The sequence below is a fragment of the Pipistrellus kuhlii genome, unplaced genomic scaffold, assembly GCF_014108245.1.
Source record: "Pipistrellus kuhlii isolate mPipKuh1 unplaced genomic scaffold, mPipKuh1.p scaffold_m20_p_11, whole genome shotgun sequence".
Classification (NCBI taxonomy): Eukaryota; Metazoa; Chordata; class Mammalia; order Chiroptera; family Vespertilionidae; genus Pipistrellus; species Pipistrellus kuhlii.
In genome coordinates, this window is record NW_023425416.1 from 2,024,609 (window position 1) to 2,051,569 (window position 26,961).

At 43.5% G+C, this 26,961-nt stretch overlaps 1 protein-coding gene and 1 pseudogene across 9 annotated transcripts in view; one reads left to right on the forward strand and one right to left on the reverse strand.

Annotated features, from left to right (window-relative positions):
- Window positions 1-5,362, forward strand: part of LOC118714999 — a 63,830-nt pseudogene extending 58,468 nt beyond the window's left edge.
- The window catches only part of MITF (melanocyte inducing transcription factor), a 216,539-nt gene that overhangs the window by 161,546 nt on the left and 28,032 nt on the right, over window positions 1-26,961 (reverse strand). The window lies entirely within an intron of this gene.

The window sequence follows — 26,961 nt, forward strand, 5'->3', positions numbered from 1 at the left end:
AAGCATGAAGTTCGATGTCAGATGCAAGGAACAGTCATCATGAGATCAATAAAAAGGAAAAAGAAATAAAGTTCAGGTAATTTATACTATCTTGATGCAACCTCAGATTCACTCATCCAAAAGGCATTTGGTATAGAAACACAATGGCCAGATAAAGAATCAATTTAATGCTTTACAAATTCAAAACAAGACACCAAGACTTTTCAACCAGCTAAAAGGAAGATAATCCTTCAATTTGGTCTGATCTAGCCTGTATGACTAAGAAAGAACAGAGCTTAAAACTTAATTCTTTGGAAGTTAAACTCTGATCTCAGTCTTTTATTCATTAACAAGCCAGTTTCACAAGTAACTGCTAACATCCTATATAATAAAAGCCTAATATGCAAACTGAACAAATAGCAATGACAGGTAGGTGGGGGGTGGGGCCAGCGACAAGCCAGCCAAGGTGGGTGCCAGCAGGCACAGGGAGAGGACAGTGATCAGGGGAAAGGAGGGTGGCAGAGGGGCAATGTGGGGCAGGGCCAGCCGCTTGCCAGCCAGCGCCTTTCCCTCATCAGCCCGCCTGTCACCTCCAGCAGAGGGAGTAGGAAGTAGTCCTAAGCCATTAGTTGGACATCCCCCAAGGGCTCCCGGGCTGCAAGAGGGTTCAGGCAGAGCTGGGGGACACACACATACACACACATACACACACATACACACACACACACACACACATACCAGTGCATGAATTTTTATGCACCAGGCCTCTAGTGAGGGTATAAAAGAAAACTACCAGGTAAGTTGCATCATGACTTGTTGTCAACTCTAAATCTGCAGCCATTCTCACTTATTGTGCAAACTCCCCTGATTCTCCTCTAGGACCCACACCTGCTTTGGAGAAGCTCACTCCACCGCAAAATCAAGGAATAGAACATGGAGCCACTGTCTATCCTAATCAGCCTCAATTCTCTCAGAGGCACTTGCTCACAAATGAGAACATGTCAATTCTGGCCAACAAAAAAGATTTGATAGTCTTTCTTTCTATTCTAAAATAACTTATAGAAATAATATGTCTCCCCTACAATGGTATTCCCCCCTCCTTCTTTCTTGACGTGGAGAAGGGAGTAAGCAGCCCCAGGGGTACTTGGTAGACATCTTTACATAAAGTTGAATCAACAATTGAGTCAAGGTGACAGGCCACCATGAAGGCTGAGTGGAAGGGATCACAGACAAGACACACAATACTAACTCTAGGCCTCGAGTCAACCAACCCTAAAGTTCAAACCAACTCTGAAAGTATGTGAACTCATCACCTAAATGAACCCATAAACCTTTTTGCTTGAGTTGAATTTTATATCTCTTATAACTGATTAGATTTTTAACCTTACACTAAAAAAACTAATGCTAAAACAAAACATATTAAATAACATACAATTCCAAGGATATATGCCCCAGATGTATGTATTTGGATCTCTGGCCTCAAATATTTGGACTTCAAAAGGATAAGACCATAGAAACAAACATATGGCTTCCATAGTCTTATAAAGACTCAATATTAATGTTACTTAAGTGACTGTTGCCAATCATGACATCTCAATGCCACATATGAAAACTTGAAGATTTGGCTCCTGGGAGCAATGAACATTTTCCATATAAATTTTCTTTCCTTCTCGGCATAAGCTAAAACTACTTAACCTGTCCTGTTAGGATATACATTCATTTTTTCAATGATAACCAAATTGAAGGAACTCTACATATTTATTAGGACATTACCAAGACCTTGAACTTCAGTAGCTTCTTTTTCTAAGAAGCCCAAAGAGCTTTATAATCATTTACTGTCAACATTCCCATAAAGTAGACAGAAGCAGGAATTTGTGTCCCTGGGGCACCAAGGTGGAGCTGATGAAGGTCACAGGCATGGGCAGTTGCAGAATGAAGCCAGACTCTCTGCTTCATTTTGAAAATAAATCATGTCTCAAACCTGTGTTTGAGAGGAAGCAAAGTTAGAATAAGATGATTTTCCTGTTAGTAATTTCCTAAAGTGCACACAGACAGATACTGTCCCTTCAACTCTCCCCCTCCAAAGAGAGGCAGGAGAATCCCATCTTCAAGTAAAGCTGAGAAACACTGGACACAGATGAACAAGTTTCTGATTGCTGGACACTTCAGAGCCTTTAATGTGCTGATGCACATTATGATGCTTGAGAGGGTTAAATGAGTCAACATACATGCATGAAAGACGTCAGAAGAGGGCCTGGTGCATATCTACGTGCCACCAGGGAAAGCAGCAGAAGACAGGAAGGAGTTTGGTGCCTGGGACCAACTCCCTTCACTGGGATCCCAGCCACACAACACCAGAGCAGGATGACCTTTCTTCATCTGTGAAACTGATACTGAAATAACGCCTGCCTCACGAAGTGTTGGTACATTTAACATGCACACAGGAAGCACTCAGTAAGTGTTAGATGCTGGGAGTGTTTTGTTGTTGTTGCTCTGCAATTGATTGTTAGAATGTACAGTTTCCCAAATTTATTTGATCACATAACCTTTTTTCATAAACCCTCCTATGACATTACCACATAGCTGACCTCTGAACTCTAGTTCTTAAATTATATTTAATATCACTCCTTCTCCACCTATCTATCTCCTCTCTCACCTTTCCCTCCCAACATTCATACACACACACCCTGATATCGTTTTTCCCTTGACCATTCAATAGGTGGACATGACCTTAGGCTGAAAGTCATTCTTAGTTTCACAAGGTTAAACTTTCTCATGTTGTCTTTTCCTCTCACTCAAAATCTAAACTCATTAAAAATAAGAAAAGAGAGTCTTCAGGTCCCTGGATTACTAAGTAAAATCTGAATATGATGTGATTTAAGGAGTGGAAACGTGGGTAACAATGTGTACTTGGGTCTAAGAGAGTAGTGCTGTTATCAAATGCATGGTTTTAAGCCAGAAGATCAGAATTCAAGGCCACTCCTACTTCTGACTAGTCATGTGACTTTGAGATGGTTATCTGTAAAAGGAGATGAAAGATGGTACCTAGCTAATGGGACTGTTGCCAATTTAAGTGAGATAATACATGTACAGCAATTAGCAGAGTACCTGGCACTTTGGAAGCATCAGTAATGCTAAGCCAGCTACTGCTATTAAATTGTTGTTGCTACTGCAGCTGCGATTTCAGGACACCTGGCCCAGCACGCCATGACTCAGCTTGCCTTGCCTCAGCCCTAAGAGGAATGTTCAAGCCCCTCGCAGGATAACCTGAATTATTCTCAGAGCCATGTCCATCAGCAAAGCTCCACAGCCAAGGGTTATCTGCTAGTACAAAGCTTTCATAGAAGAGACAGCAGAGAGAGAGATTTTACCATTAAGAAAAGCCAACTGCAGCACTTTGACAAAGATAACAGGTTCTCACTTGCATTAACCAACCCAAACAAACAAAAGCCAACCAGCTGGGTGCTGGAGCTCAAATCCAGGCCAATCTTTCCCGTTTGAGATATGGGACCCTTGAGATTTACTTGGGGTCTCCAATGGAAACCAGACCTTGGATCTGACACTTTAGGGGGGAAAATCACAATGTCTTAACTTCACAACAGTTAACTTATGATTTTCCTATGTTACTAAGTCGTTTATAAAGAAGGCTCTCCCTCGAAAACTATTGTTTAGATTTCTACTCCTTTAGGATAGCCACCGGAATCACTGAGGATATTCCTGCTCTCTAGATCTTTACCAGGAGTTAAAGAGGAGCCTCATTTGCTAATTCAGCTTCTCAACAAATGGGAACTCACCTGTCGGAAAGTTTTAGCTAAAAACTTCTTCTCTTTGAATATCCATTAGGACATTTGGTTGTGACTGTTTCACATACTTAGAGAATTCAAAATCCTAGCCACTAAACACCAAGAAGTCATTACTACCTATTCTGAATCCCAGAAATCCTCAAAATCACTTTTCAAAGAATACTGATTCCGCCCTAACCGGTTTGACTCAGTGGATAGAACGTCGGCCTGCAGACTGAAGGGTCCCGGTTTGATTCCAGTCAAGGGCATGTACCTTGGTTGCAGGCACATCCCCAGTAGGGGTTGTGCAGAAGGCAGCTGATCGATGTTTCTAACTCTCTATCCCTCTCCTTTCCTCTCTGTAAAAAATCAATAAAATATATTTTTTAAAAGAATTTATTTCCTTCTCTCACCCCAAAAAGGAGCCTCCCTAAACTTGAGAAATATCTGCACTACAGTCTGGGATGTATAGAAAGGAGAGTCATAATTTGCTGAAAAGCACTGAGAACAGCACTCACTGGCACAGAAACCCAGGGCTCATCCTCAGAAAGAACAAACATGTTGTTCAAATGGAACTGCTATCTTCCCGAGATCTGCTGTGGAGAATAGCAGGTAGTAAACACACACATACACACACAGGTGGCAGGCAGCTGGCTATTGGTGTGCAGTGTGCAATGGGGGAGGAGGGGGGGTGGGGGAAGGTGAGGACAGCCCTGGAGTAGCTGACCCTCTGCCTGCGAGATGGAGCCTCTGGTGGCCACCATGGCATGTATGATAGCAGCTCAAGAATATGGTGTCCAAGTACAAATACAGAGACCTAACTGGCGTGAAACTATCAATATGATTACGTTATACAGAGATCTCCAACCTGTATTGGATTCATATGTTTTTAATGATAGCAGTTTCTAGGAAATGATGAATCTCACTGGAACAGTTCCTGTGCATTATAGAGGAAATACATATAATATTCCAATATGCATGTGGCTACTGGACACATACCCATATAATCCCCCTATCTGTTTTGTTGAGCCTACTAGTTCAATGACTATGAAAACAGGAGAGCATGTTGATGCAAATGGGAAGATATATCTTTGTTATCTACATGAATGGAAATATCCTCAGTCAGACGTGTTGAGGCTTATTCAGGTCATGACAGTGGTGTTTGGAGATGAACCTCCAGCCTGCTCCTGACCTACAATTTAACATTTTACCCATCATACCAGGCAACAGGGCCAGGTGTGCCCAGTGGAATCTCTCCATACCCATCCAGATACCCTTCCAATCGCAGTGGTTACCCAGGCTGTCCTTACCCACCTGGGGGTCCTTATCCTGCCACAACAAGTTCTCGGCACCCTTCCCAGCCTCCTGTGAACACTGTTGGTCCCAGTAGGGATGGCACAATTAGTGAGGACACCATCTGAGCTTCTCTCATCTCAACAGTCAGTGACAATCTGAGATGGCGGATGAAGGAGGAAATGGCTGCCCTAGGCAAAGCTCAATGCCATGCAACGAACAGAGAAAGACCTAAAATAAGGTCACCAGAATCTAGAAGAGATGGTTACTCGTTCAGATCAAAAAGTAGCTGAAATTGATTTAAACACACACACACACACACACACACACACACACACACAGAACTTTTGAGAAAGAAGATGAAGAACTCAGCTCTGCTCTGAAAAAAGAAGTTGGGAAAACAACCTGTAAATGATATTGATGAAGTTATCATTCCAACAGTCCCACTATATAAACAGATCCTAAATCTGTACACAGAGAAAAATGCTGTTGAAGGAACACTCTTTTACCTGGGAGCAGACCTGCGGTGGGAGTAATAGACCTGCAGGTCTTCTGCCCCCGTACACATTTCCAGATGAAAGTACCAATGCAAAACATAAAGAGACTTTAGCCATCAGCTACCTCATCTAACTTCTCTGATACCAGCTGGAGACTGAGCTCTTCTTAAAACATTCTTTTCTTCTCATTCTTTCTCTCGTCAGTAGGTGCCCAGATAAGTTATTGCAGTTTATCTTTCAAGTGTAAAATATTTTGAATCAATAATATATTTTCTGTTTTCTTTTGGTAAAGACTGGCTTTTATTAATGCATTTTCTATCCTCTGTAAACTTTTTGTGCTGAATGTTGGGACTGACTACCTATGCTAAATAAAATCTGTTGCATAAAACACACACACACACACACACACACACACACACACACACTCTCCTTCCCCAATGGCTTCTTTCATATAGACCACAAAAAAAAAAGATAGAATTGTGATATTGCTAAAATTAACAAAGTTCTTCACAAACAATTTTTAAAAATAAGCTATTGGAACAGCCCTTAAAATCTTTTTCTTTACTACACTTGGGGTAAGGAAACAGTAGGAGAGATAGGCAAGAGGAACATGAATCAAATAAGAGGAAACTGCATTGAAGCTTCATCCTCATGTTAACACACTTCAGACTATGGTGAGGCAAAGCTGGGCAGCATCTCGTGGAGCCCTCAAATCCGGAGGGCTGGCATCCAGGACCCCGGAATTCATATCTTTAATGTGTTCCCTGATGACTTTGCTCCCCAAAACATTGCTATTAGACACAGGAAAAGCACAATAAAGTATTCCATAGCCCCTATGCAAGTACTTCAATTAGAAAAGGGAGGTCCTCAGCCAATATTTGTGGTACTAAAAGCAATAATACCTGAGTTGGTATTTTAACAAAGGTGATAACTCACATACATAGATACATGTTCGACTAAGTATACTTAATGAAATAAAGTATCTTAGTGAAATAAAGTGAAAAAAAGTGTGATCCATTTCTCTGCCATCTCAGGTTGTCACTTACTATTGAGATGGGAGAAGCTCAGATGGTGTCCTCACTGATTGTACCTTATCTTTCTTTTCTACTTGCGCAATATGAACTATTAGTCAAGAATAATCAGGATTTTTAGAAAGATGACTCTGTCATATTGTTTGCAATTTAATACTGTACACATGGGCAAGTGAGATAAAAAGCATCCACACAAAATGTAATTTCTGGTATCCGTCAGAGGATACCAGGCTCTGCTTCCAAACCAACACTGTGTCACGCCTGGAAAGGAACTTATCTCTTCACAGGCCTGAATTCAAGTGAACTATCACTCTGAGAGACAAGAGGATTCAGTTGCTACCAGGCAAAGAATGAACAAAGTGAAAGGTATTTACCGAGGAAATCAGTCGAGGTCTCATCACAGAGCAAATTATACTGAGCACAGTGATAAATGAGTTGAACATACTTTTCCTGATCACTAGTAGGAAATTCTCTGGTGGTTTGAGGGCTCTATTTTCATCTGTGTTGAAGAAATCAGTTAATTCCTATGTTCTCCTAAGGATCTGAAAACACACAATTCAAATATATAAGCCCACTCACCATTTACATTTGTAATTTCAATTACTTCAGATTGAGTTTTCCTAGATTTACAGAAGTGCAAATCCTTCCAAAAAAAAACCTATAGAAGGAGAGGTGGTTACTTTGAAAAGGATTAAGAATCCTGCAAAAAATAAATTTAGGTAGAGAATGTTTCATCAGGGAATGATCTAGGAAAAAAAAAAACTTTTGATGAATAGACATTAAACAGTAAACCGTCATATACAAGTATTCCTCTAAAAATGTGCGGCAGCCTGGCCTGTGTGGTTCAGTGGTTGAGTGTTGACCAATGCACCAACAGGTCACAGATTCAATTCCCACTCAGGGTACCTATCCAGGTTGTGGGCTCAATCTCCAGTAGGGGTCATGCTGGAAAGAGCCGATTGATATTGCAGTCTTTCTCTCTCCCTCCCTCCCTCTCTCTAAAAAACATTTTTATTTTTATTTTTTTATAATATGGGGCACACCCTATGTAATGTTGCTTGGGTTTGGAAATGAGACAGAAGTGGGTTCAAATCATAGCCTGTCTCTTAATTAGCTGTGTGACTGTGGGCAAGTCACATAACCACACTTAATCTCAGTGTTCTCATCTGTTAAGAGAAAGAATAACAGTAACTAATAGACTTGTTGTGAAGATAAAATTAGATAATGCATGCAGAGTTATAAGTACATAATAAGCATTCAATAAATGTTAGCTATTATTATTCTATTATAAGGATCAGGCATGTGGGTATGAGAGTAATTTGGCCCTGAAATCCACTGATTGACAAGCATAATTAAAAAATTTTAAGAGCCATGATGCCACAATCAGGAGCCTAAACAAGTAATTCAACGTGGCTCATGTATTTAAAAAGTCACCTCCACAAACACATCTCTAAAATAGTAAAGCAGACGAATTCTTACACCGCAGAGCTTCCGTGCACAGCCACTCATTGTGAGCTCTACAATGCCAGGGGCTGCCATTCCCAGATATAACCCGAACATGCCTTGTTATGGATTGAATTATGTGTCCCCAAAATTCATATGTTGAAGTCTCAAAACACCACCCCCCCCCTGTACCTCAGAATGTATTGCAGATGATTTAAGATGAAGTCATATTGGAAGAGAGTGAGCCACTCATCCAATTTGACTGGTGTCTTTATAAAATGGGAAAATTTGGGCGCACACACATACGCACAAGGAGAAGCCATTTCGAGTTGAGTTAGCACAGGCCAAGGAACTCACGGAGACAGGAGAAAGGCCCAGGCCTGCTCCCTCCTCGGCACTTTCAGAGGCATGAAGGCCCTGCTGACATCTCAATCTTGGACTTCCAGCCTCCAGAACTGAGACCATAGATTTCTGTTGTTTAAACCACTCAGTCTGCGGTTCTTTGGTACAGCAGCCTGAGCTGACTAATACACTCCCTGAAATAGTGCAACATTGAAGCCTGTCTAGAGTCCACCAAGCACCTTCCAGAAATGTTGACCCCAGATTCTTAGCTTAATGAACTATGTTCCAGTCTGTTCCAAATGAACACAGTGCCCATCAGTTAGACAAGCAATGTATTCCGTATGCTTCCGAAACAGGGCTGAGGGGAAAGGAGAAAAGCACATTCAGTAGATATCAAATACTTAATGGCATACATATGTTGTATTATACCTTCTGAGACAGAGCCATTGGGACTCAGGAAGGCTACAAGGCAGAAAGCTCAGCCTAGGCCTGCCAGGACCAACTGCTCGGCCAAAAGGAATGGTGCTGCTTCGGAACGGAGCACTTACCTAGCACAAAGCTTCCATCTTTTCTGACGTGTCTACACAGTGCTTCTAAAAAAACATGTGGGTGTCAAAACGAAATGAGAATTTTATTAGAGCCAATGGCCCTCTGCTGGAAAATTACATTTTACTCCAATATTTGCCCATATTTTCAAGGGTCTAAGCAGGGTGGGCTTGAAAGGTGAAAGACCTGTACAGCTCATGGAGCCTGGGGCTTGGTTTAATGCTTTCCTGTCAATATCTTAAAATTCTTCATTTTTAAACATTTTCATTTTGTACAGGGTCCTACATATTATATAGACTGGTCTTCTGTCTTAGGAACACATGTCCATGCTAATGGGCATTTCAGCTAAACCTGTCTTGGGTCAGTAAAGATTTGTAATTCTTAGGCAACATTTTATTTGAGGGCCCCTTTTCTAAAGGAATACGTGTTTAAGGACCCAATATTAATTATAACATCTGGTCACATATTTGAAAAACACACATTCACCAAACCAGAAAAGTTTGGCGGGGGGGGGGGGGTGTACCCTAAGCCTAACCTGCTGTCCGACTGCCCTCTCACAATCCAGTACTGCTGGTTCCAACAGCTCACCTGCCTGCCTTCCTGGTTGCCCTTAACCGCTTCTGCCTGCCAGCCTCATCAACCCCTAACCACACGCTGCCAGCATGATTGATGCCTAACTGCTCCCTTGTTAGCCTGTTTGTCCCCAACTGCCCTCCCCTTCAGACCTGGTCACTCCTAACTGCCCTCCCCTTCAGGCCTGGTCCCCCTAAACTGCCCTCCCCTTCAGACCTGGTCACCCCTAACTGCCCTCCCCTGCAGGCCTGGTCCCCCCCCCCAAACTACTCTCCCCTTCAGGCCTGATCCCCTCCCCCCAACTGCTCTCCCCTGCAGGCCTGGGTCCCGCCCAACTGCCCTTCCATGCAGGCCCAGTCACCCCCAACTTCCCTCCTGTGCCAGCCTAACTGTCCTCCCCTGCGAGCTTGATTGCCCCCAACTGTCCTCTCCTGCAGGCCTGGTGCCTCCCAACTGCCCTCCCCCTGCTGCCCATCTTGTAGTGGCTATCTTGTGTCCACATGAGGCAGCCATCTTGAGTGATGGAGTGATGGTCAATCTGCATTTACTCTTTTATTAGATAGGATAGAGGCCTGGTGCATTGGTGGGGACCATCTGGTTTACCCTAAAGGGTGTCCCAGATAAGGGTGGGAGTTCCCTTGGGATGTAGGGCGACCTAGGTGAGGGGCCTGTGGTGATTTGTAGGCCGACCACACCCCTGGTGACCCAAGCAGAGGCCCTAGTATCTGAGATATATTTATCTTTTACAATTGAAATTTTGCAGCCTGGAGCAGAGCCAAGCCTCCTGCTCGCTTGGTGGTAGCCATTTCTGTTGGAATTTATTTATATTCTATAATTGAAACTTTATAGCATTGAGTGGAGGCCTAGGCCATCAAGGGCAGGTGGAAAGTTTGGCTTTCTTTATTACAGGGGAAACCCAAGCACCAAGCCTCCCTCCTGCTCTCTGTGGCTGCCATCTTGGTTGGATTTATTTTCATATTTGCTCCTGATTGGCTGTTGGGTGTGGCTATTGGGCATGGCTTGTTGGTGTAGTGGAGGTATGGTCAATTTGCATATTACTCTTTTATTATATAGGCTTTTTTTTTTAATGACTAAAAGCCAAATAGTTATAAATTGAGTTGTTTCCATTGTATTAAAACACACTTTCCCCAGAATCACTGTCACCATAAAATATACCGTATTTTTCGGACCATAAGACGCACTTTTTTCCCCCCAGAAGTGGGAGGAAAAAGTCCCTGCATCTTATGGTCCAAATATAGCCTACACATATACTTTTAAAAAAAAGTTTTTTTACTTGCCCGGCTCTGTGTGGTCTCTGTGTGCTTGCCTGGCTCTAAAATGGTTCTAAATGCTGCTGTTTACTTTACAGAGTTGATTACATGTGTTTATGACTGTGATGTTGGGTTTTAATGCACATAAAATATTTTAGGACACTATTTGTTTCAGAATCTTTTTTTCTTCATTTCCCTTCTCTAAAAACTGGTGCATCTTATGGTCCGGAGCGTCTTATGGTCCGAAAAATACGGTAGTATTATGCACTTCTCCAAAAACTTCTGAGCAACATGGGCTGGCAGCAGGAGAACATGCCCCTTCTTCTAACTTTTCTAGATGAAAACATCGCCACTCGCTGGAGATCCTGCTTCAGCTGCAGGCAGTCTCCAAAGATGGCAGGCCTCGAATGAGCGCCCCTCCCCCAGTGAGCCTGGGCTGCCTTCACCAACAAAAGGGGCCAAGGTGATGCTTTGCAATCCTGGACCTGGCCATAAGGAGGCTGGTTGTTCTCACGTATCCTCTATTGGAACATTCACTTTGGGAGGCTCAGAGCCACCATGGAAGAAATCCAATTACCCTGGTGAATGGAGAGACCAGATGGAGAGGCCACAAGAGCCCCTCAAACTGTATGAAGAAAGAGAAAGTTACATTGTCTCAGGTCCCAAGATGGACCTGTATATTTCTCCAGCCCTGGCCATCATCTACCTATAATTATTGCCCAGCTGAACCCAGACAACCCTCAGAACTGCGAGAAATTATAAAATGATGGTCATTTTAAGCGACTAAATTTGGGGTGATTTGTTACACACATTGAATAACTTCAGCTCTAAATATTCTATCACAAAGGCTGAGGCTAATCTGTGAGGTGAATCTGGCCCATAGATGCATGCTAATAGTTTGTTTTTGTTTTTTTAAGTTGTATTAGGTAACATTTAAAAATTGGGAGATCTCGCATAAAAATCTAGATTTCTGGCTTCGGACCTACATTACCACATGGTAGAAACCACCACCAGCAGCAGCAGCAGCAGCAGCAGCAGCAGCAGCAGCAGCAGCAAAGTAGTTGCCTCCTCCACAGGTGTAGTCTCACCCTATCTCTTCCAATCTAGGATAGTTTTATCTGCGCCCCACCTCCTCTCTGTCACACTGCCCAGTCTCCATAAGATGGTCTTTAACCTCTGCAGTGCTTAGCAGAGTGCAAGGCACAGCACTGGCCTTAAATCCCTATTTGCTGAGCAATTGCACACAGCATCAACTGCTCTTATCCCACATGACTGCCAAATCCTGTTGTTTCCACCTGCATATCCTCTCCTTTCAAATCCCATCATCACTCTTCATGCCCTCTCTTCAATAATTCCAGGAACCTCCCAAGGATCTGCTGGCCTCCATTCTGTGCCTCCAATCCATTCTCTCATCCCTACTAAGATCATCCGCTTACAACACGGATTTAAGCATATCATGGACATTCCTCAAGTCTTCAGCTGGTTTCCTGTTGTAATATTGTGCCATGTGTTACCCTGGGAAAACGGGAAATGCTCAGGATCTCTAGGTTGTTTTGTTTTTGTTTTTGTTTTGTTTTGTTTTGTTGTTTGGGTTTTTTTTACTGACTTCAGAGAGGAAGGGAGAGGGAGAGAGATAAAAACATCCTATATAATAAAGAGCTAATATGCAAATGATCATCAGGCCCTCGTGCTGTCATTCCATAAGGTCTCAGACACTCAACACTGGGAAGAGAGGAATAGAGACCAGACAGGCACAAATGAGCTTGAAGAAGAGGAATGGGGACCAGCCAGGATGTGGCCCTGGAGAGGGTCAAGCCACCCACCCCATGGCCCCGGACACCTGCAGCTTCAGCCCAGGTAAAGCTGCCCTCCCATGGTGCCCGTGGCTGTTGCCAGCCCAGGCAAAGCCAGCCTGGGTCCTGGATACCTGCAGCCAGCCAGAGGGAGGGAAGCCCGGGTCCTTGGTGCCCGCAACCAGCGAGAGTAGGGAAACCTGGGTCCCGGGTGCGGGACGAGGCAGAGGTGGTTAGGGGCGATCAGGCAGACAGACAGAGGGGTTATGGGCAATCAGGCAGGCAGGCAGGCAGGCAAGAGGTTAGGAGCCAGCAGTCCTGAATTGCAAAAGGCAGTTGGACATCCCCCAAGGGGTCTCAGATTGGAGAGTGTGCAGGCCGGGCTGAGGGACTCCACCCACACCTCTCCTCTCCCCCATGCACAAATGTCATGCACGGGGCTTCTATTGTAATTAATGGTGAAAGAGAATCATTTATTGGCTACCTCCTACACATGTTCCACACTGGGCATCGAGGCTGCAACCCAAGCATGTGTCCTGACCGGGAATCCAACCATGACCTCCTGGTTCATGGATCAACACTCAACCACTGGGCCACACTGGCCAGGTGGTACTATTTCTTATAACTGTGTGGTATAAGCTACAATGATCTCAAATAAAAAAAAAGTTTAACATTTGAGATCTATGGAAACTTTATACATATTCTTTGACCAATAAATTCCACTTGTATCAAAAGTAAATTCTATGAATTTTTAAAATGTCTTGGTTGCTCCCCAACACCTAGAGAACAAAGTCCAAACCCACTCAGCCAGACTTTCAAGGCTTTCTTCATTTTGTCCTTTATTGAAAACAACTCCTAATCCCTGAACCCCTCAAACACACACAGTGTGCATTTGCTCAGCCTGGGGCCACAGTCCATCATCCTTTAAACCCTCTTCATTCGCCAACATGGAGTTCAAACCCACCTTCCACAACGCCTTCTTAAGCCTGCCCACAGGAAGTAATCTCTACGTAACATCCCGCTAGATTATACTTGTGCCTCCGAGAGCCCTGCCACCAGGTTTCAGAGGTGTTTTGTACATACATGTGGTAAGGACTACATAATTATCTCCTGCTCTCTCCTCCCAATTCCATAGACTAAGCCAGTTCAGAGGGTTTTCCTGAGATTATGTGACAGGATGCTAGGCTTCAGATGCCACTTACAAAACCTCTGCTCCTTCTACTCCTCAGGGACTGGCATTATTTATCTTCATAACCACTGTCAGGTAACACAGTCACTAACAGAATTCTGCACGTATCAGTAGTGAGTCTACCTTGAATTAAACCGGAGTAGAGGACAAATATTAGCATCATATGATTCCCAAATAAAGTTACCTTCAAAAAGGGTGAAGAAGCATTTCCCCTCTCCGGTTTTAAACACAGAATCATTACATCTTTCACAGATACAAAAAAACAACAGTAAAGGGTGGGACATTCTCCATCATGTATTCCCTGCTTTCACTTACACATCAGTAAGTGAACACCAAGTGGAATTTTCTACATTTGTTCTAAACCCAAAAAGGTCCACTGACAGTTTAGGGACAAGGAAGATTTGGAATAAATTTGAAAAAATATATTTTGTAGGTTGAGAATTTTTATCAGATAGAAAAATGTGTTTAGTATATTTTAAAGACAATTCAATGCTATATGTATTTAAAGATAACTAACAAAAATATAGGCAAACTTTAAATGCATTTCATAATTTATATTAATGTGAAATTATAGTTTGGGGCTGACTGCAGAGTTGAAAGAAAATGTGCCCACTGACACTCCTCACCATGTGATTAAACTCCTTCATTCCTCAAACTCTTCCTACTCCTCCCCCATTACAGGACCTGGTGAAGCAAACTGGGCCACTCTGCATATAGAAGTTCCACTTCCTCCATTTCCTGTTCTCAGAACCATTGCTTGATCAGAGCAGCAATGTGCCAGTGAGGAGTTGCCATTTGACCCAGTTCTGACCAATGAGATGCAAGGAGACATCACAGAGGGTTTCTGGGAAAGCCTGTGTTTTCCCACTACAGATTTCATCCCTTTTTTCTCTACCCTCTCCTTAAGCAGATATGGCAACTGGAGGAGCAGCAGCCATCTTGCAATCACGGGTAAAAACCATGAGAAAAACGCCAAGACAAGTCAGTGTGAGGACCCCTCATGGAGCCACTAGAAGAATGCCGTGGTCATGGACCTCTGACTTCTTGTACAGGAGTAAATGGATCCCTATTTGTTCAGGCAACTGTTAATTGGCTATTGACTTCCATGCATGAAAATGTAAACCCGACTGAAACAAATCTGCCCCAGAAGAGTGCCAGCCCTAAAGCTCTCCCAGTGAAGAGACACTGTTCCACCTTGCACCCCACACATGAGGCGGCGCTAACACCCACTCTATCCAGCCTGAGTCTCTCTCCTCAGAGTTCTGTATCTGTAAGATCTCTGCTCTACCACATGGGTTCAATCCTTCCCCACTCTGTCACCACTTAAGTCTAAATAATCACCCAGGCCTGTGCTGCTTCACTCCATTGCATCTCTCCATTCAACGCCACTCTCTTCCTTTCTGCACCACCATGTACACCCAAGGCAGCATCCTCCCTTGTCTGCACTGTTCCTCATTGGTCTTTGCACAGTGATCCTTCAGAAACACAAATAGGATCCTATGGCTCCTACTTATAACTCTTCCATACAACCCTCTTGGCCTTTGAATAAAGCCCATCTTTCTAATCATGGCTTAAAAGGCCCTCTATTCTATGACCCCAAGGACACTAACCTCGGATTCACTCTCCAGGTTCTAACCTTCAAAGCATTCCATACTCTCAGCAGATATCTGCACCTACCCCAGAAGAAGTGTTCCTATGCATGTAGAAGTTGTACCCTAACATGAGAAGGCACTACATCCACTCTACCCAGCCTGTGTCTCTCTCCTCTAACTTTACTCATCTCTCCTGAACATATAACCTAGAAATTTCATCAGCACCTCCATGTGGTAACTTGAGAGTTTGAATCTAGGCCTGGTACAAATATCTGCTCATCTGACAGCTCAATGCAAGCTCCCACCTTCCTTGAAAACACAAGGTACTACCGTGTCAAGTGCTAGTCAGAGCCCTGCCTTTCTCACAGTCCTAAATTCTAATCACTGTTTCCTTATTCCCTACCCTCTTAAAAAAAAAAAAGGCGGGGGGGTAGGAGGAGCTGAACTTAAGGATATATTGTGAAACAACACAATGGTTTAAATTTGGATACTGCAGACACAGTGACCCAAATGACTAATGTGGAAAATGTTACCAACAGGAGAACAAGTGCTTATCCATTCATTCGCCATGGTGTGTGGTTATGATGCATGGTTTTCAGTCATAAATGAGATATAACATCAGAAGTTTAAGAAATGCCAAAACTCTATGAACACAATCCCAGTGAAGATATGAAACAGATACAGACTTGATTTAAACACGGTTTATGTGACGGCTTTTTGTTTTTCTATTTTGGAAATTTTAGTTCCTGGTGTTTCCTATGAGTCATTTTCCATGAATGTAAGGCTGTCCACCTAAAACTGATCCTGATTAACTTCTATCTTCTATAACCTATGAAATTATAAATACATGATTATAAGAATTTTACTGAATATTGTCAATTTTCTGAAACAGCTCCATTTATACAAAAATACCCAAAGTAAGAATAGACCTCAACATTATTTCCCACATACTAGCCATATTGATTTCCATGGAGGGTTTGTGTAATCATCTTAGAAAACTTTTACCTACGCCAGAGACATATTAACAATAGAATTAAAAATAATGGAAACAATAATAGTGATAGTAGTGATAATTGTAAGTATTCACTGTAGTTATGACTGAGTATTTCCATGTTCCAGACCCTATGTTAAAAATAAACACTTTACATACGCATTATCGCACTGATTTCTAATAAAATTTGGGACTACCACTAGAAGCATCCCCATATTACAAAGAGAAGAAACTGAGGCTCAAAAAAGTTAGCAGCTTATTCATAATTGTACATCTTGCACATGGTGGAAGCTGGCGTGTGACTTCGCATCCTCTGCAGATGCGGGGGTCTCAGCACAACTGCAAACCTTTACGCAGCACTTGTCATGGACCAGGAGCTGGCAAATGCTCAGTCTTCCTAACAACCCTCTGGAGCAGGTATCACTATATCCTTACTTCATATATTTGAAAGGTCAGGTCAGGATGGCCCAGCCAATAAGCTGATGATCCAGGTTTCAAACCTAGGCCAGGCCTCTGGAATCTCTGCACTTCACTAACATCTACCCACTGTGCCATCCCAAGTAATAAAAATCTCTCTAGGGCAGTGGTTGGCAAACTCATTGGTCCACAGAGCCAAATGTCAACAGTACAACGATTGACATTTCTTTTGAGAGCCAAATTTTTAAACTTAAACTTCTTCAAAAGCCACTTCTTCAAAATAGACTGGCCCAGGCCATGGTATTTTATGGAAGAGCCACACTCAAGGGGCCAAAGAGCCGCATGTAGCTCGGAGTCGCGGTTTGCCAACCACTGCTCTAGAGCATGTGGAATGTGCTGGGCATGGTGAGTCTGCCCATGCATTAGCCCATGAAACACTTGTAGTAAGTCTGAGGTAGGTGGCTTTGCTCCAATTTGCAGATGAGGTTCTGGGGCTCTGAGAATTTAATTCTGTTTTCCAGGGTCATACAGGCAAGAAGTGCCGCACTGGCAGACAGAAGCAGCAGTCTTGGGTTTCATTCCCACCTCCCCACATCTTGTCCTGAGGCAAGAGTGGCTGGGAAACAGTGCACATCAGACTTTCCACCTCTTTAAAACTGCTCAGTTTGTGTAGTTTAGGGTGTGACTACCCATAGATACCTCTGAGCGAATCTTCTGGGAGCCAGTGCAACCACAATGCATCCTGCAGAACAATGATGCTTTCTCTATGAATTAAACACCCACCCAGCTTGGGAAAAGCCTATCTTTGTGATATGAACATGTGGAAAAATTTCATTTTAGAAATAAACAGAGCCCACTGTTGTTTTTTCTTTCACCCAGTAGGAAACTCTGCTCTTTCTTTCTTCTGAAGCAAGTATCACTCCGTTTTCTCTTCCTACCCACTTCAAAGTTCCATTAGATAAGCCAAAACAAATCCTCCCAAAAGCATTATGAATCCTAATAAGAAAAAATAATAGTTCTCTAGTAATTTTTAATAAATAGAATGGAAGTGGATCTAAATAGAATTAAAGCTCATTTCTGAAAAAGAATTAAGGAACAAAAATGGAGGAAAAAAAAAATATATATATGTATATATGTAATATGCAAATTAACCATCATTCGCTACACAAGTCACGCCCACCAGCCACACCCACCAATCAGAGTGGATATGAAAATTAACCCAACAAAGATGGCGGTTAATTTGCATGCAAGGAGGGAGGGAGGAGTGAAGACTGAAGACAATCATAAAAGGAAGAGGGAGGGAAAGTGGAAAGCAAGGCGGCTGAGGCTGCTGGAGGGAAAGCACTGGCAGCGCGTGTGGGCAGGGCAGGACTGGGTGCCCAGTGGCAGGACACGTGGCCACAGAGGCAACGGGAGGCAGTGGGGGCGGCAGGCACAGCAGGTCGTGTGGACAGGGTGGAGCACCAGCAGCGGCACTCGAGGCCCCAGAGGCGGCGGCAGCATGCGCTGCCGCAGAGGCAGTGTGGCAGGTGCGCAGGTTGGGCATGCGAGGTGAGGCGCACAGCCACAGGTGTGACAGGCGGGGAGCCCAGCCAGCCCACCCCACCCTGTCCCGCCCACCGCAGTGGGAGAGGTGGGGGGGTGGTGAGAGGGGGAGAGGTGGCAGTGGCAGGAAGTAAGACCTCTGGAAGTCTTACAAGAATATTCCTGCAACAGGTGCCTAGTAGCAAAATAAGTTGATAAATTTCAGCCCAACGTGTCAAGGCCATGCCAGTTAAAGAATGCTGATTTGCATATGACACTGAGTTCTGGTTTTTGTAGTCAATTTTAATAAAGTTCCACAAAACCACAGAATTATGCGGCAGACAAAAATCACATCTTCAGTATCTCCAATAATATGCAATAACAGTTGTTACCCTTGGCCAGCATGGGCACATTCAATATGAACAGACAAGAGAAAAGGCAAGATTGCCTTAGTCTATGAACAACCCTTAATGTCAATACATAAAATTACTTCACAGTTTGCAAGGTTTTCAATGTGAGATCTTTACAGAAATTAAATAAAGTGCAATAAGTTAATTCATACAGCTCTGCAAGCTCAAAAAGAAGCTGTATGCCTCAGATATGAAATATTCAAACAAACTGGGATGGGGAGGGATCAAAGAATCTGCAGACAGGTAGTATCAAAATCTGGACAGTCAATAAAAATGGTCTATTGCACTAGCTTTGTTTCATAAGGAGGAAACATTAAGTAGAGAATGCTGAATTACTTTGCCCCATCAAGTGACAGATCCATGGTCTATGATCTCTAAGTTCTCAGACCACTGTTTTCCCCTCACTGGGCTGCCACCTGAATTACTCAGGTCACCTTACTCCTCCAGCTGGAAATCTGCAATGGCTCCCCATTTTTTTAATGAACAAACAGCAAAGTCTTGCCCTGGCTGGGTGGTTCAATTGGTTGGAGCATTGTCCCATACACCAAAGGGTTGCAGGTTCCATCACCAGTGGGGTGTATATGGGGGAGGGGAAACAACTGCCTGGTGTTTTTCTCTCTCTCACCCTTCTTCCCTCCCTCTCTCCCTTCCTTTCTCTAAAAATCAATAAAAAGCATATATTCAGGTGAGGATTAAAAAAAAAAAAAGGCAAAGTCTTTACAGAGCCCTATGAGTCTACTGCATTCCTATCTATTTTTTTAATATATATTTTTATTGATTTCAGAGATAAAGGAAAAGGGAGAGTGAGAGAGATAGAAACATCAGTGATGAGAGAGAATCATTGACTGGTTGCTTCCTGCATGCCCCCTACTGGGGATTGAGCCAGCAACCAGGCATGTGCCCTTGACCAGAAATCAAACCTGGGACCCTTCTGTCCGCAGGCTGACGCTCTATCCACTAAGCCAAACCAGCTAGGGCCATTCCTATCTATTTCGTCCCTGACCTCGTCTCCTGCCATTCCACTACCTTTCCCATTGCTCAGCCTGCCCCAGCCAATGTGGACATCCATCCCCTGCTGAATGGGGCAAGCTTCCATCAAGAGCCTGCGTATTTACCCCTTCCTCTGCCTGATGAGCCTCCACACACCCACTCCCCCAAGAAAATGGCACAACACCCTTTGTCACATCCTTGGAATATCTCCTCAAGGGCCACGTTCTCAGTGAGGCCTTCCTTATCGCCCAACTTTAAATTACTACTCACCCCAAACCCATCAGTGCTTTATTTTCTCTCTAGCACTTAGAACCATTTAACATCTATACATATAAGAAGTAATATGCTAATTATCCATTACGGTGTCCCAGTAATGACCAATTTGCATATTGACAAACCAGCAAGAGGCTGGAGCCAAGTTCCCAGGGGTCTGAGCAGAGGGCCTGACAAGAGCCCACACTACAAAGGAAGAGGAAGCGGCTCTTCCAATCCCCCTGCATAGACATCCTACCCCAGTCCCCGCACACTGGGGGGACAGAGGCTGGCCGGACAGGGAGAAGACCCAGTCTCGGGGTAGCTGCAGCCCACACCTCCAACTCCCGATCTTTTCCCTCACCACCCCCACCAGAAGTGCCCACAATAGCACGCCGCCAGCGACCACCCATCAGCACCCCCAAGACACCCAGGGCCAGCAGCCCACTGCGGCCGGGCCCCCTCCACTGGGGCTGGGCACGCCACTCCTCCCTACAACTCCAGACCCGGGTGGAGGCAGGCTTGAGCAGCCCCCCAGGGTCAGACCCTTTCTCCCCCCCCCCCCCCCCACCCCAGCAGCAGCACCATCTCCGCAAGGAAAGCACACTGAACCTCGCTGGGGGGCACAGCTAAACCCGCCCTCCTAGCCAGCCTGCCTCCTCCCTGGCCCAGCACCCTCCCCCTCCAGGAGAGTGGGGCCCAGCCCTGAGCAGGTACAGCTGCGAAACAGCCAGGTATAATTTAAAGAATGGTGCCAAGAGGGAAGGTTTGACAGTTATTCCCCCTTCGGCCTCGCCACTCCCTTTGCCAGTGCCTCCAGAGACAACCACCGCTACAGGGCTGCTGGCCAGAGCCTGCCCCTGCGAGGCCTACAGAACCCTCTGCAAAGCTTCCATAGCTACAGTCCCAGGAAACAATCATGGCCTCCTCCCCTAATCGGCACCTGCTTCCTGTGAGGGTACCGGTGAGCTTAAAATAGCAATCCCTTCCATTTAGACATCACTTACTGGATGGAACATTTCTAGGTTTATTATCTCAGAACCTCCTCATGACAACCCAGTGAGGGAGGCGGAGAAGAGATTGCAATTCCCATGGTATATGTGTATATTCAGAAATGAAGCTCAGAGAGAAAGTGTCAAGCCCAGGGGTTCCCGAGGTGCAGCACACGCCCCACAGGGGGGGGCAATTTGATTTTAAGTGGGGGCAATTAGAGAATGAGTTAACTGAATTTTTGCATTTCTTATTATTCTAGAGGGCCTCATCTATAGAATATCCTACATAATCAAAGGCTAATATGCAAATGATGGAATGGTGGAATGACCCGTCACTATGATGCATGGTGACCACCAGGGGGCAGACACTCAATGCAGGAGCTGCCCCCTGGTGGTCAGTGTGCTCCCACAGGGGGAGCGCCTTTCAGCCAGAAGCCGGGCTCATAGCTGGCAAGCGCAGTAGCAGTGGTGGGAGCCTCTCCTGCCTCCATGGCAATGCTAAGGATGTCCAAGTGATGGCTTAGACTCACTAAGCCATCAGTCGGACATCCCCCCAGGGCTCCCAGACTGAGAGGGAGCAGGCCAGGCTAAGGGACACCCCACCAAGTGCACAAATTTCGTGCACCAGGCCACTAGTATTATTATAAATTTACTTATGAATGCATTCCCCCTTCCCCACCCATAAACTCCATGAGTACAAAGATTTCAATAGCGTGGTTCACTACTGTATTCCTTGTACCTAATAAGAGTGACTACCACATAGTCAATGTTAGTTGAGTAACTGGTTATATGGATTAGTGGATGGAGTTTAAAAGTGGCCCAAATCCAGAGAATGCAGGAGCCATGAAGTGTCTGATGGTGTCGGGCAATCCCTGGGAAGCAGCTGGGTGTCATCTACCATCACTATGTACCCACTCTAGAACTGGCATTCACTGATAGCCTGTGTGAAAGTCAGGAAACTAAGGAATGAAGTGACATAAATACTTGTCAACGCAATCCCCTTTAAGGCAGTGTGACTCTGGGCTGAAGAGTGACCTAGAAAGCCAATAATTTATCAGAAACAAGATGGTCTTACATGTACAGATGCAGAAGTCACTTCTGAATGGCTTCCCAGTGCCCTTCAGCTAGACTAGAAGAGATGGCTTGCTTAGATTGAGCATCCAAAAAAGAGCCCAGATTTCAAAAACTCTGGCATGAACCAACATTTGCTATTAAGCCTACATGGCTGGCATCATTCAAAATCTAAAACCACCAGGCTTCAATTATAACTAATGACAGATACATAAAGGAAGATATTAAGAATTGCCAAAAACAAGGCAGTAGGAACCAAGGGAAGATATTAAAACTACATAACATTTGGCCCAGCCATCAAGGAAAAAAAAAAAAATAACATCCAGACCAACTCAAACTAACATAAACAGTCTGTGCTCATTCATGTTTAAAACCCCAGTGAAGTTTGCACGCATGCTATATCTCATCCAGTACCTGAAACAGCGAACACAGCCACAAAGGAGTACTTGTCCAAACTTGAAAAACACAGGCTAATTCTAATTTACAAAACGAAGTACCAAGGATCACTAAATGCCTTGCTAATTCCCAGCCTAATTCAGAGCTTTAGAGCCCAACACACGTGAATTTAGAATCAAAATCTTCCACTCTCAGCCTTATTAGTCCCTCTTAGGGGGGCATGCTATCCAAACCAAAGTTTTTTCATTATGTGTCTTACTATCTCCTTGGCAACATGAACACCTGTCTCATTTTAATTTATTTGCTGGAAAAGTGATTGATTTCAACAAGTTTTGAATCCTGGGTCATTTTTAAATGGCATTAATTTAACATGAATTGCAAAAAAAGAAAAAAGTACTAGAAGACAACTATTGAAAATGATTTTAGCATGTAATGAATTGTCCTCTCCAAGATTCCGAATTTCCACAGCTAAATCTGAGATGTTCTCCAAAGTCCATGATGGCTAAAGCAGGTGTTTGCTGGTGCCCCTGTGCTAATGGCATATTGCTGGGGAATCATCTGGGACTAGTCAAAGCCATAAGGCTATTAACTCTGACCTAGGCCAAATCCAATAAACAAGTGTCATCACCACAGGAAATGAGTTAAGCTGGCCTTCAAAGTCATCTAAGCAAATACTCAAAGAGTGCCTCACAGAAGCTGCTCATGAAATCCTTCTGCTGTTGACTTAGCCCTACTTAAATAAAAAATCACTAGAAATATTCATTTCAGAAAAGAAATTTAAATGGAGTGACTTTTAGTTGGTTTTAAGTGACCAACTAAAAGAATCTCTAAGCTAGGGGTGTCGAACTCAATCAGAGAAGGGGCCAAAATCTAAAATCCAGCCTAAATCGCGGGCCGAATGGTTTACTGAACAGTCATAAACTGTCATTGTGATGGAAACGCAGCGGAGTGCAGTGATGACAGCGCGGTGCAGGCCACATTGCAAGGCCTGGCGGGACGGATTTGGCCCGCGGGCCTTGTGTTTGACACATGTGCTCTAAGCACTGCCCTAATCTCTCTAGCCACCACCTACATAGCAACAATCGGTGCATGATAAATATTTAAGAAACTGACATGGAATGAATCCAGCTCCACCTACATAAATCAAGTTTCTGATCTGGAAATTCTAGACCACAACAGTCACACATGAGAAGAGGTCACGGCCAGTTACTACGCTATATATATTCTTCTCGTGTCTGAATAACATACTCATTTCCAAATGTAGCCACCTCCAGGCTTTTGTTAATTTAAGCCTACACCTAAAACATTTTATTTCTCAGGTGAAATGAGTCTCATCTTTGAAGACTTCTCTCAAATATGACCCACCAGAAAGCTGTTCCTACCTGTTCTTCAGATTTCAGCGCTTCCTACATTCAACCATCTGGGCTCTGGCTTTACTTGCCTTAGACCCTAACAGCATTTGCTCTGTCTTTTGTCGTCGTTTCTTGCCTTACCACTCCATTTAACACTAAGGTTTTTGAGGGACAGAACCAAACATTACAAGCCCTCTCTCCTGTTAGCAGGTTGTTGTATCTCCAGCAAATAGTCAGGAAAAATGGGTCGAACTGAGAGGATCTCAGTCTTTGACTTAATTCTCTCAAAATCTTCAACTAGTCTAATAGTTTAAGGACCAAACCCACTTAAAAATTAAATTGGGCATACAGCAACATCACTCTAAATTATTAACCTACCCACTCTGTGTGTTTATTTTCCTACTTGGAAAACCAGGCCAGCCATAAGAACAACCTTCCCTATACAGGCGACTCTAAGAGTGATGAGGTAATTTCCTTCAAAGATGATGAGGTTTTCAGGAATCTCTGGAATGCATACCTATGCATTTATGTGTCATTATTAATAGGTCCTTCCAGGTAGACGCAACACTAGAACATTTTCAGAATTTTCAAGCAACTGCACACTATATACTCAGGTATCAATATAATCTCAATTTGATGGTCCCATTGCTTACAAAGGTATATAAAAATTTAGGAGACAGATTTGCTAAAGATACTGAGAAATATTTCATCAAATTTGTGTAACTATTTCTATACCCAAGTTCCAAGGATGTTATTAACTGTTTTTGTATAAACATCCATTCATATATCTGATTGAAGAAATGGATGAGAGGGTAAAGGGTAAGTTTTACCCCCATACTAGGGTTTCCAGATTTACCAAATAAAAATACAGAATGCCCAATTAAATTTTAATTGAGATTAGCAAAAATAATATTTAATATGCATACCTCATAAAATTTGGACCATAATTATACTAAGAAAGTATTCTTTGTATATGTGAAATTCAAATTTAACTAGACACTCAATATTTTATCTAGCAACCCTACTCCAAACCCAAAAATTATATTACTGAATCTTCAATTAAAAAAAAAAAAAAAAGAGGAAAGCATATAGCAATGAATTTATCTTGTGAAGCCTTAATCTTCAGATAGAATTCAGCAACTCACCACTTGGGGCACAGACACATCAGAAAGCTCGGGAAATGGTGTGGTGGCAAGGAACCAGCAGAGTCAGGTGCTGTGTGCTGTGTGCCAGATACTATGCCAAACCCTTGATGTGCATTATCTCATTTAAGTCTTACCACATCCACATGGGCTAGGAATTAGTAATATTACTATTACAATTATTACTTTACAGATAAGGAAAGCAAGAAACAAAGAGAACAGGTTGCCCCATGTGATGAAGAAGAAGAGAGAGTTAATCCCAGGCAGGTTTAACGAAAGGACTTACATGCATAAGTGTTACCTCACTTTACAGGTGAACAAAAACTGAATCCCAGTAATCTGCTCCAAACTCAAACAGCAGCTAATCAGTATGGCAGGGATTAAAACCCAGGACAGCCTGATTCCAGAGTTTTAGTCCTATAATATATATCTGTCCAAGTCATGCAAAATGGAAAATGTGCTTGTCCCAGCTGAACCAGCTGTGGTTACCATAGTAATAAGTGAGAAAGTATTATCTTCCAAGAATGGTGCTAGAACTTAGAATTGCTTCCTAGGACTTTTTATCAGATCCACCCAGCTGAATTTTGCTTCCTTATGATCAAAAGGTTTGCCTAGGTTGGATGGAGAATGTAATAATTTGCGTTTAGGAGAAGAGTTTGTTGTTACTTCCCTTTCTATACCAAAACATCTCTTTAAAATAAGCCACTTATGATGAAACCAGTTTGGATCAGTGGATAGAGCGTAGGCCTGCGGACTGAAAGGTCCCAGGTTCGATTCCGGTCATGGGCATGTACCTTGGTTGAGGGCGCATCCCCAATAGGGAGTGTGCAAGAGGCAACTGATCAATGATTCTTTCTCACCGATGTTTTTTTTTTTTTTTTAATTGATTTTTTACACAGAGGAAGGGAAATGGATAGAGAGCTAGAAACATTGATAAGAAAGAAACATCAACCAGCTGCCTCCTGCACACCCCCTACCAGGAATGTGCCCGCAACCAATGTACATGCCCTTGACCGGAATCGAACCCGGGACCTTTCAGTCCACAGGCCAACGCTCTATCCACTGAACCAAACTGTTTTCAGCTCTCATCGATGTTTCTAACTCTCTATCCCTCTCTCTTCCTCTTTGTAAAAAAATTAATAAAATACATTTAATAAACAAATAAATTAATTAAATAAAATAAGCCACTTATTCAAAGTCCACCAGTCTTAATGCCTTGAGGCAAATTCTTGCTTCTGCACAGGAATCCCAAACAGTGGAAATAACCTGGAACATAGACATGAAAGCCAATTTGAAGTGGCCACCAAAGTCAGCTTCAATATCCAATTGTGTGTGGAAGGACCACAAAAGCCAAAATGTTTCCTCTTGGATCTCAAATTAAAAGCCAGGATTATCCACATAAAATAACAGAGTTCAGAAAATATCGAAAATTCAAAGAACTTTACCCAAAGCAGATTTTCCTATGCGAGGCCTCATATCCTTTATTTTGGTGCCTGTCTATGTCTGGAATAAAGACAGATGTCTTTAATCTGTGCATGGACTGTGCACGTGCAATACAATACATATACAGCACAGTGCTCATCTAACTTACCCTCAAAACCTACGATAGGGAGCAGAGCCCAAGGCAGGGCATGGCTGTGAATGGGATAGACATTTAGAATTTTGCTCATGTAACTTATAAAGAATACACAATAATCTATCACAGTCTGTTTATCTGGCTGTGTCTCCCATTAGCATATGGGCTTCCCAGGTGTGTGGTACAGAATAAGCCCCAAATATATTTTGAATGAATGAATAAGCCCTCACCACTGCCACTGGTAAGCAGTGTATAGCCTTTCGCCCTCGTTGCTCTTAAAATCTGTGGCCAAGGTCCGTATCCTCTTGCACTTATAACCTCTTTGGGGATCAATAGTGCACATGCATCCTTATTTCTGACAAGGACTGTTAAGCTAGAACCATCCTAACTGGCCTCTGTAACACTAGACCTGGCCAACCTCCAACCCATTCTTCATTTGGCACCCAGTGCTGTTCCTCCATATCAGGCCACCTATGCTCCCAGGTGCTCCATCCAGGCTCCCTGGTGCTCCATCCAG